Source organism: Bison bison, unplaced genomic scaffold (genome assembly GCF_000754665.1).
Source record: "Bison bison bison isolate TAMUID 2011002044 unplaced genomic scaffold, Bison_UMD1.0 scf7180017864370, whole genome shotgun sequence".
Lineage (NCBI taxonomy): Eukaryota > Metazoa > Chordata > Mammalia > Artiodactyla > Bovidae > Bison > Bison bison.
In genome coordinates, this window is record NW_011494942.1 from 9,493,576 (window position 1) to 9,505,977 (window position 12,402).

Sequence of the window (12,402 nt, forward strand, 5' to 3'; positions counted from 1 at the left end):
ATCATCAAAAACAAGGAAAGTTTAAGAAACAGTCACAGAAAAGAGAAGCCTAAGGAGATATGATATTACATGTAATGTGGTATCCTGGATGAAGTCCTCGAACAGAAAAAAATGATATTAAAGAAAGATTAAGGAAACAGGAACAAAGTACGGATTTTAGTTCCTAATAATGTATCAATATAGGCTCATTAATGTAATTAATGTGCCATGCTAATATAAGACATTAATAACAGAGGAAACCAGAGGGAGAGTAGTATATGGTAACTCTTTGTACTACAATTTTCCTGTCTATCTAAAACTCTTCTAAAATAGAAAGTATATTTTTTAAAAAGTCAGTGTCAGTAGTGATGCAACTGAGTCCTCTTTAAATGCAGAAGTACTTGTATCAATTGATAACATCTTCAATTGTAGAATGCATTGGCTAATGTGAAAGAGCTGAAAAAATTGACACAGGCTCTTTAGAAGTAACAGTATCTATTGAGATTCCCTGCCTACAGCGAAAATAACTTCAAAGTTTTCATGTTTTAAAAAGAGGGAAAACGTTTGGGGAAAGCATACTGACGTATAGAATGTATACATGGAAGGGCTGCATAGGAAAATCACTCCATTCCCTTCTCTTCTCCCACCAGCAGACAGCAATATGCAGGGTCTAATAAAATATGGACACAGCTCCTCTTGCACTTATCAAGTATACAAAGGCAAGATAATTGTGGGACCTGAAGGGTTTACTGCTCCCCGTAGATCAGCTGTGAAGCGAGAAACTGAGATATGTTTTCTAATCCAGGACATCCAATAAAAATGATAGCAGATAATAATACCTTTGAAAGTTTCAAAGTGCTTCACATTTATTATTTCATTTTATCCTCACAACAACTGTATGAAACAGAGAACAAACATTATTATTAGCAGAGTTTATTAACAGATAAAACAAAGACACAAAAAGGTTACTAAAACCTATAGGAAGTCAAACTATAAGTAACCAAATTCAAATGGGGGTCCAACTCTCCCAAAGTAAGTAACCAAATTCAAATGGGGGTCCAACTCTCCCAACTTCAACCTCCCACTTTAACTTGTACCTAGGAATAATGTTAGGAGAAGGCAATGGCACCCCACTCCAGTACTCTTGCCTGGAAAATCCCATGGACGGAGGAGCCTGGTGGGCTGCAGTCCATGGGGTCGATAAGAGTCGGACACAACTGAGCGACTTCACTTTCACTTTTCACTTCCATGCATTGGAGAAGGAAATGGCAACCCACTCCAGTGTTCTTGCCTGGAGAATCCCAGGGACGGGGGAGCCTGGTGGGCTGCCGTCTGTGGGGTCGCCCAGAGTCGGACACGACTGAAGCGACTTAGCAGTAGCAGGAATAATGTGCTTTCAGGAAAAGAACATTCTTATCTTAATGTTGTGTTTTATAGTGTAATGCATAGCAGTCTAAGAACAAGAGTCTATGGTGAGACAGTTCCAATGTACCACAATTTCATATAAAACATAAATGCTAAATAAAATAAGAAAGGCATGGTAGCATAAAATAAAACTGATCATTTTTTCTATCAGTATCAGTGTAATAAAAACAAATACCAAAAAACTAGTATTGCTTATAGAACTAACTAAAGAACTTATTATGTACAGAATTCAACTTTATCTCCAAAGATACAGACTAAAGGGCCAATAATTTTAGATCTGATTATTGCATATTATGTTATTTTTGCCTTAAAAAACTAATTGTATTCTGTGATATTATGATTTCATTACAACTTGGAATATTCACTGCTAATGTACCATCAAGAGCAACTTTTGTTATAAAATTGCTATAGCCCATCTTGTTTTTAATGAACTGATGTCACCTAAAGGATATCTAGTTATAACCTGACATTTACTCAACGAAAAGTGAAATTTAGTTCTTGTTCCATTTGGCTACAACTAGAAAAGTATCAGAGTGGTTTCGTCATTCAATGACTATGTAGTGAGTGTCTGCTATGGGCCCTGTGCTAGAATATGGACCCAATATGAATAAAACAGACTCAGTGCAGTAAGAACTTAGTTTAATCAAGAGAGGCCAGTATTGTATAATTAAATGCAGGATCAGAAGACTTGAAGAGAACATCAGAAACACTCCTGTTCTTATTTTTTTTCCTTCCACCACTTACAACTACAAATGAGTTCACAAGGTAGTTAAAATACTAGGAAAGTTATTTGGAAAAGATACTTCACAAAATGACCGTCAGTTAATTCTGGAGAACTTAACCTGGTTTTAATAATGAATCTGTATGCTGGTTTCTTTTCTGTTTAAGTGACTATTTGAGACCAATGGTAACTTTGAGGTCAACTTCCAGGACAATAACATCAAGACACAGTCATTTATAGTTTAGGTTCAAAAATCTGATTAAAGACAATGTTTGAAGTTGTAAAGTATATATCTCATGACACACTAACATCCAAATCTTCAGTACTTATGAATAACTACTTATGAATTAGTGTAACCAGAGAAAGTGTAGATTTGAGAACAAAAATCAAAAGAACCAAAGGGTAACGGGAGGGAGGTGTGTGGTAGAGCAAAGAACACAGACCTACATCTAGAGTGAAGTCTAAGAGAGTCCTTTCCTGGCCAAGTAAAAGTTGGGATTTGACTCTGGATAATTTCTAAGTCTTATAAATCTCTTAGGTTTTTAAACCATATTTGAGAATTAAACATGAAGTGAATCCCATAAATTTATTTTATGACAATAAATTCAGTAGAATACACCACAAAGATGTAAATTATTCAAGGGAGAACAAATTTGAAACAGTCTAATCTCAAAACCAAACAGTGCTGAAGTTGAAGAACAGTAGTCTCTATACTCCTTGATCCAAAAAGTGTGTGTTTTATGGAGGGAGTGGTGCACGTAGAATTCCAGCATCTTAACAACTGCAACTCCTGTTCCTTTTCAAACAACTCCTACACAAGCAAAAATACCTATAAAGAAGAGTGATGCCTAAACAGAGAGAGGTTACTCAAAGTTTACCCAAACTTTCTGAAAAAAGCCAAGTTGGGCTACAAATCCTCTGAGACGTGGTCTGCCTCTGTCCTTTTTGGCTTTGACTATATGGAAAAGAACAAAAATTAGAAAAAGCATCATTCACTTTTAACACTTCTCCCAGATCCTTCCTTATCATCCAAAATTTTTTCAGCTTCACCCTTATGTCTGAGGAGGTGAGGATTCCAGGAATTCTGACTGTCTGGCTCCATGTACCAAGCTTCACAATTTCCAGGTAACTTATGTAATGTTACTGGGAGTAGCAGAGAGAAACAAAACAACTGTGCAAAAAGCCTTGAGGGATTTTTGTATTTGGCTGGTTAAAATGTTCAGAATTATTTAAGAGTTGGAAAAGTAACAATAAACCACACCCTCAAAGAGCTCCAGTCTGAATTCCACCATTGGTTTATTGTTTTCCAATCCAAAATTTCAGTGTATTAATGAGAATAAAAGAAAACAGCACCCCTCAAAATGGGGTGATATACTCTGAACCTGCCCAAAATATCAAACTTCTGAAACACAATTTGGTTAAAGCACACTGACTGAGTTGCTTACTTTACACCTCACTCTTCGTGGACATACAAGTTCTACTGGCTTCTTCCCAAGGTAAAAAAGCTCATCGCTCCACTATTTGTGGTTTTTAGAAGCGCCACTAAGCATGGAATTTGTTATGATACAGAGCTGTCCTAGACTTCATACCCGAGAAACCAAATGACCTCACCTATAACACAGTCCTTTAGCAGAGACACCAGGAATAGCACCATGAATCCACAGCAAGATTTACCTATAAATATATATAAGCATAGGAATTCTAGAACAAGGTATAATCAGAGCTAAAACCAGGGTATAGCTTCTCAAACAATTTTACAGTTAAATCAATTATAAAAGGAAACTAACAAGATGTATTTAGACCATTACGGTTTACCAAACAACTGTAATACCTCTCTCCAAAATATTCTTATTTCTCAGCTGCCACAAGAAAAAAAAAAGTGGAAGTATTCATTTGAATCTGTTTACTTTTTAAAAACAAAGTTCCTCTGTTCTACCTTAATAACTACCAACAGACTCATTCTAAAGTTCCAGATAAAGTGGGCGAGGAGGTTCAGGAGTGGTGTGCAAGACTTGGAAGAACTTCAGCAATAGCCTTCCAACAGTGACTTGTGGAGAGCCTCTGTCCTAATATTTGGGGGATCTGTTTATTGGGTCTTTTTGTCAAATGTCAGGCATGCTTAGTGTTTTAGAAGGATGATTTCAGTTAAGACTCATGACTGACTAATCAGGTAACTAATATCAATATTATTATCCATTTTACTGGTGCCATGGTCACATATGACATGCTGTTCAGTCATGCTCGATTTCTTGCAACCCCACGGACTGTAACCCACCAGCCTCCTCGGTCCATGGGGTTTCCCAGGAAAGAAAACTGGAGTGGGTTACTGGTGCAGATACAGAGGTTAAGTAACTTTCCAAAGATCCAGCAATGTGGTGACAGAGCTGGGACAATCCGACTCCCAAATTCATACCTTTAGCCCTTTTGTTGTCCCGCCCCTATCTTATTAGCCTACACTCTTTCGACTTCTGAAAGTGAAAGTTGCTCAGTTGTGTCCAACTCTTTGTAACGCCATGGACTATACAGTCTACAGAATTCTTAAGGCCAGAATATTGGAGTGGGTAGCCTTTCCCTTCTCCAGGGGATCTTCCCAACCCAGGGGTAGAACACAGGTCTCCTGCACTGCGGGCAGATTCTTTCCAGCTGAGCCACAAGGGAAGCCCAAGAACACTGGAGTGGGTAGCTTATCCCTTCTCCAGCAGATCTTCCCGACCCAGGAATCAAACCAGAGTCTCCTGCATTGCAGGTGTATTCTTTACCAACTGAGCTATGAGCGAAGCCCCCTTTCTACCTCTACCTTCCACAAAATACCATGAGCATGGCCATGAGTGAGGAGCCATGTATGATCATCATTCTCTCTACTTCAGTAAAATATTACTTCCAAACAACTAAAAAATAATTTCTCAGAATCCTCCAAGCTTCATTCAGTCAACATTTTGACCAATATTTAGTGACTGCCTCTTGTTAATGAATAAAACTGACTAACACATAATTTCTACCCAGAGAGTTTATAATCTATTACTTTAAAAGCACTGTACAAGGACTTCCCTGGTGGTCCCATGGCTAAGACGCCATGCTCCTAATGCAGCGGACCCTGGTCGGGGAACTGGATCCCACATGCCACAACTAAGAGTTCTCATGTTGCAACTAAGATGTGCCATAGCCAAATAAGTAAATATTTTTTAAAAAGTAAAAGCACCATACAAATAATTGAAATAAATGAATTACAATGAATCAGATGACTCCACTCTCCTGCCTAAATTTTTCCCAAGAGCTTAGGATCAACACACATCGAACGTGCTTGTTCACAAATCCCTGCATGAACTGGCCTCTCCCCATCTCTCCAAGAGATCTTACTATGACCCCCTCTCTTAGTGCGCTGCACACACTCGACCTTCCTCTTCTGGGAGCTCACCAAGACTTCTCCTGCCTCAGGACTTCTGTGCCTTTCCCCTCTTCTCCCAGCTCTTCTAATCGCTGGCTCCTTCTTTGCATTCAAGCCACAGTCTAATGCCACTTTCTCAAAGAAGCTTGCCCTGAACCACTTAACCTAATCTGGCCTACACTCTTTTCCCTCCCCAACTCCCTGAGTGTAACTATATCATCATGATCTAAACTGTGTTCACAGAATGCATTACCAATATAAAATAAGTACTTTTAAGTTTTACTTTCTTGCTTACAGTCAATTTCCTCAACCAGAAGGGAAGTGTCATGAGACCAGCAAGCATGTTCTGGTACCTCCTGGATGGAAAAGGTTTCACAAAGTCAGCAGTAGGAGATGCAGACGTTAAAAGAGATGTGGCATCTCAGCAAAGGTGGGTTCTACAGACACTGCCAGAAAACGGAAGAGCATGAACAAATAAACCAGGAGAGCAATCTAAGGCCCACTCATGAAAGACAGAATAGTCCATCTATTTTGAATGCGTCGGCACATATCCAAACATAGGAAAAGGAGACTGAGTTGACATCATGGAGGGTCTGCAGGGTCAGAAAGAATTCTGTGGGTAGTAGGGAGATGAAACCAGTCAATCCTAAAGGAAATCAACCCTGAATATTATTGGAAGGACTGATGCTGAAGCTGAAGCTCCAATACCTTGGCCACCTGATGCAAACAGCCAACTCATTGGAAAAGACCCTAGAAAAAAAAAATAAAATAAAAAAAAAAGAAATGGAAAAGACCCTGATGCTGGGAAAGATTGAAGGCAGGAGGAGAAGGGGCAACAGAGGGTGGAATGCTTGGATGGCATCACCGACCCAATGGACATGAGTTTGAGCAAACTCTGGGAGATGGTGAAGGACAGGGAAGCCTGGCTTGCTGCAGTCCATGGGGTTGCGAAGAGTCAGACATGACTTAGCGACCAAACAACAACAAGAGAGCTACAGAAAGTATCTTAGTGAGGAAGTGACACAAGCAAAGTGGACAGCGTTAGGAAGATCAAAGGCTGGTTTATTAGTCCAGGCAGAGGACACTATTAACATTTTAAGTCACTCTGACAAAACACTAAAAAATCTCTGCCTTATTTTTTTAAAATAGAAAACTCTCAAGAGAGAACAGGAAGAGAAGAACTGTGGACTTAGTGCTATTAACTATTGGAACAGAAAGTACAATGTTATGAAGTATAAAGTTGAACATAATGATGAAATTTGTTTCTCTAATATCTGTTCAAAAGCCTTTTGCAAAATAAACACAGATTTTATTATATCAAACCACCCAGAGTGACTCATCTCTTTGGAAATGCGTCTCTGGCATCTTCTTTCCTCGGGCCTCAAATTCTTTCAGAAAATCAAGCAGATTAGTAGCCTGATGACAGGACAGAAGTCAGAACTCAAAATCCTAAATCCACTTCTGCCACTGACTTGCTGCCTGACATGGAGCTTTATGTCATGTTTGTATTTATAAAAATATCTTTGTGTGGCAAATGTTTTATAAATTAGCTAACCCACTACTAGGAAGTAATATAAATTTTCAAAATAACTGTATTAATACACTGCAATCAATATAAACTTCGAATGGAATCCCTTAAAAGTATTCTGGAATTATCTCATTTATTTCTCAATCGGGCAGGGAAAACAGATGTATTCACATTAACACATATATGGGAGAGTGTGTGTGTCTTACAAACAGTGGCTCTGTCTTAAAAACTCCCAGATAACAAAAACTGAAAAAACAAAGTTTTGTTTCAAAAGACATGATGATGTAAACATAAGGAAGTTTAAAATAACACTTGTATAAACTGTTTGAATTGAGGAGAAAAAAACACACCCCAAAAGAGTTTTGTCAGAATAAAAAGAAAACAAATCCCAAATCCTGACAGCAACATAAAAGCCAAATTCTCCCCCTTCCTTTCATAATGGCTTTTCTATTGAGCTTCATTTTGACCTTTCATTACTTTCCCAACATTGAAGAATATTGCCTTTCAAAACTCTCCATTTCTCTGCCGGTTGTACTATTATTCCTTCCCCCATTGTTGAGAGTTCTTAGCTACCGTGGTTCCTATATGAAATGCACAACCTTTGGTTTCTGCCAAACAAATATAAACCAGCACTTCTGCACACGTTCCACTTTAAATTCATACCCTGCATAAAAAGCAAGATAATCATAAAGCTATAAACATGCCAAGAAACAGAAAACAGGAAAGTTTGTTATCTACTTGCTAGAAGAGAAACTATCTATCTTGTAATCAATCTATAGCCAAGACACCCTCCCTGCTCCGCTGCAACAGGATGGAACACCAACAGCCTTAATTCATTAGTCAGAGCTGGGAGGGTGGACCAACTGCATGATCTGATTGATAAAGTTTCATTACAAATTAGCCCATCTCTTTGATGAAAACAAGAAAGGCAGAGACTGTACCATAATTTTATCCTCATAAATTAGTCAACCAGACAAACACTAAACAGAGCTTGCCACATGAGGGGCAAACTAATTTAATTAATTCATACACAGCACCTCATTAAGAGCAGTTTTAGCACCAAGGTTGTGATCTTGTTGATTCTGCATTATTTTCCACAAAGATGCCCACTTAGTTGTCAGGGATGAGGGGCCAGGATAGGGGCAGGATCTATGCCTTTGTGTACTTGGGAAGACCCAGTGCAGGGAAAACTAACAGGAACAAGCTGTAAATTCCTACAACCCAAATCAGCACAGACAAGACTTTTTAACCTAAGTCTTCATTTTAATACACAGATTACATTTTGCTTTTGCTTTTTTTCCACGTTCCTTACTTCCAAGTGGTAGTGGAAAACAAATACGTTTCCTCACTGGCACAGCATGATTTACAGTCAGTATAGCAGACAGAAAAGAAGAAAGAAAACGGTTTTTTTGCAAAAAGTAAAGATTATTACAAATGCTTCTAGGTCATCTTGGGAAAAGACACAGATGCAATGCTTTCCAATATCTTCACATCCTGAAAAGAATGCTGTAACTTCTATGGGCTCCCAAGACCTAACACTTGGAAAGAGCCTTCCAACGTGCGGTTACACGTGTCTAAATATTCTGATTTATTCATTTACTATTTCTTTCTTTTTATATATCCTCTTAAAAAGCACAACTCTTCAGAGGGGATAAAGGATAGTTAGGGAGTTTGGGATTGACATGTACACACACTGCTACATTTAAAATGGATAACCAACAGGGATAGCACAGGGAACTCTGCTCAATACTATGTAACAACCTAAATAGGGAAAGAATTTGAAAAATAATAAATACATGTATATGTAAAACTGAATCACTTTGCTGTATACTTGCAACTAACACAACCTTGTTAATTAAGTCTGCTGCTGCTGCTGCTGCTGCTAAGTCGCTTCAGTCGTGTCCGACTCTGTGCAACCCCATAGACGGCAGCCCACCAGGCTCCCCCGTCCCGGGGATTCTCCAGGCAAGAACACTGGTGTGGGTTGCCATTTCCTTCTCCAATACAGGAAAGTGAAAAGTAAAAGTGAAGTCACTCAGTCGTGTCCAACTCTTAGTGACCCCATGGACTGCAGCCTACCAGGCTCCTCCATCCATGGGATTTTCCAGGCAAGAGTACTGGAGTATACTCCAATTTAAAATAAAAAGTTTTCAAAAAGACAAAACGTACGTCTTTTTCACAAATTCATAGGGCAAGAGCTTAATTTCTAAATACCATTAGTCAAAAAGACAAAAAGTACAGGCCTTTTTCATAAATTCACAGGACAAGATATTAGTTTTTAAATACCATTAGTCAATGGTATTTAGCTACAAGTAAGGAGACACTTCGGAGAAGGCAATGGCACCCCACTCCAGTACTCTTGCCTGGAAAATCCCATGGAAGGAGGAGCCTTGTAGGCTGCAGTCCATGGGGTCGCTAAGAGTCGGACACAACTGAGCGACTTCACTTTTACTTTTCACTTTCCTGCACTGGAAAAGGAAATGGCAACCCACTCCAGTGTTCTTGCCTGGAGATTCCCAGGGATGGAGGAGGCTGGTGGGCTGCCGTCTATGGGGTCGCACAGAGTCGGACACGACTGAAGTGACTTAGCAGCAGCAGTAAGGAGACACTTTGAGGGCTTCCCTGGTAGCTCATCTGGCTGCAACACAAGGAGACTAGGTTTGATCCCTGGGTCATGAATATCCCCTGGAGAAGGAAATGGTAACCCACTCCAGTATTTTTGCTGGAGAATTCCATGGACAGAGAAGCCTCGGGCGGCTATAGTTCCTGGGGTCGCAAAGATTCGGAAACAACTGAACTACTGACACTTTTCAAGAAGACGCTTTGAAGTACTAGAGTCCAGTGGGGAGGCAGGGAAAATATCAGATGAGGCTGGGACATCTTGTGGTGCCAGAAGATGAAACAGTGCTAGAAAAAAGGATAAGAGCACCTGAAAAGGACATAGGAATCAACTCTAAAATGTTGCCAATGGCATTAAAAAAAAAAAAGCAATGAAATTATAAAGACATTAGATCATAAGCCAAAAAGTAAAAATATAAAACATACATGAGCTTCCAATGATGGTATTAAAGAAACTTATTAATGACAAACACAAATCACTGAGTGTGCAAATAAATAACTGAGGGAGAAGGAACAGCTCTTCCTTACAGAAAAGTTCTAAATAATTATAAAAGAGGGAAATACAAAATCAACAGTAGATCACTACAGTATTACTCGCTGCCAGTGAGATCTACCAATGAGTATTACAATCAGTGGGCAAAATTCAAGAAGAAACAAGGGATTTGAATAGTCTCATATTTCTCCCCCAAGATGTCTATTAATTTAATGGGAAAATAGTAAATTTACAGTGAAGAAGCACAGCAGACATCATTCTAACCAAGTGATCAAGATTAACATACCAACACAACAGTGGCATAAAACTGGAGAAGGAAATGGCAACCCACTCCAATATCCTTGCCTGGAAAATCCCATGGACAGAAGAGCCTGGCAGGCTACAGTCCATGGGGTTGCAAGAGTTGGACACGACTTAGTGAATAAGCCACCACCAGTGGCATAAAACATGATGCATAAAACTCATGTGACACCATGAGAAAAACATATTACTTCTGTAGTATTCTCACCAAAAATACATTATCTTCAATCTGATCATAAGCAATCAAACCCAAATCCAGAGACATTCAACAAAACAACTAACCAGTACTCAAAAAAGTTGTCAAGGTCACGAAAGAGAAGGAAAGACTTAAGAACTGTCACAGATTGGAAGAGACGAAGGAGATACAATAGCTAAATGTAATATGGGATTCTGGTTTGGGTCCTGGATCAGAAAAATTACATTAGTGGGAAAACTAGTGAAATTAGAATAAAGTCTGTATCTAGTAATAATATTGTATCAATGCTGATTTCCTGGGTTTAAACACTGAACTATGGTTCTGGAGGTTGTTAATATTAGCAAAAGCTAGATGAAGAATGCTAAATAAACTCTGTATTATTTCTGCAACTTTTTCTAAGTCTAAAATCATTGCCAAGAAAATTTTTAATCCAGGTCAAAAGTAACAGAAGGTAGAGTAAGGCATTCTACAATGACATCTCATCATAGAACTGCCAGAGTCTACACAGTCACCAAGACTGAACAGTCCTAGTGTCCTTCTCAGATAAGAAACTCAAGGTTTTTTCCAATGAAATTATAGGGAAATGCCATCTATGGGGTCGCACAGAGTCGGACACGACTGAAGCCACTTAGCAGCAGCAGCAGCATGCAGCAAATGTTTCCCTTTCTTCAACTTGAGAGCTATTTCCCCATGGCTCTCTTTCATAGCAGTATTTTTTAATTTAATTAAGAGTTCAGTTAATTTGGCCTTTTTATAGTCTAATTTTCTTAGAGACCTATCCTGATCACTAGTGTAAAATTTAATAATTTCAACATCGGGGCTTCCCTGGGTGGCTCAGAATTCAGAAATACACCTACCAATGCAGGACACAAAGGTTCAATCCCTGATCTGGGAAGATCCCACATCCCATGAAGCAGCTAGGCCAGTGGCCACAACTACCGAGCCAGTGCTCTAGAACACACGAGCTGCAGTTACTGAGCCCGCATGCCACAAATGCTGAGGCCTGCGCAACTAGAATCTGTGCTTTGCAGCGAGAGGCCACCACAATGCGAAGCCCATGCACCTCAACTAGAGAGCAGTCCCCGCTCACCACAACTAGAAAAAAGCCTGCACAGTGATGAAGCTCCAGGACAGTCATACAAAAATAAAATTACTTTTAAAAATAGTGATTAAATGGTGTTAAAAAATAATTCCAACACTTTTGTCTTTAAACTATGAATTTATCAGACTCCAGGCCACATGAACAGGTCCACTGTGCTTATTCTTACAAGACTGTGTTTAGTCTTCTAAATATGGGCTCTAGAACAAACTTTAGGGTCTTGAAAACAATGTCTTCCATATATACATGTGGACATTTAAAGTTCTTTAAGTCACAGGTCACTGAAAAGGCTTTTCAATTAAACCTATACCTATTTCATGTGGATCACAATAAACTGTGGAAAATTCTGAAAGAGATGGGAATACCAGACCACCTGACCTGCCTCTTGAGAAATCTGTATGCAGGTCAGGAAGCAACAGTTAGAACTGGACATGGAACAACAGACTGGTTCCAAATAGGAAAAGGAGTACATCAAGGCTGTATATTGTCACCCTGCTTATTTAACTTCTATGCAGATTACATCATGAGAAATGCTGGACTGGAAGAAACACAAGCTGGAATCAAGATTGCCGGGAGAAATATCAATAACCTCAGATATGCAGATGACACCACCCTTATGGCAGAAAATGAAGAGGAACTAAAAAGCCTCTTGCTGAA

At 39.2% G+C, this 12,402-nt stretch overlaps 1 protein-coding gene across 6 annotated transcripts in view; it reads right to left on the reverse strand.

Moving 5' to 3' along the window:
• The window catches only part of SOX5 (SRY (sex determining region Y)-box 5), a 1,168,670-nt gene that overhangs the window by 1,096,822 nt on the left and 59,446 nt on the right, over positions 1–12,402 (reverse strand). The window lies entirely within an intron of this gene.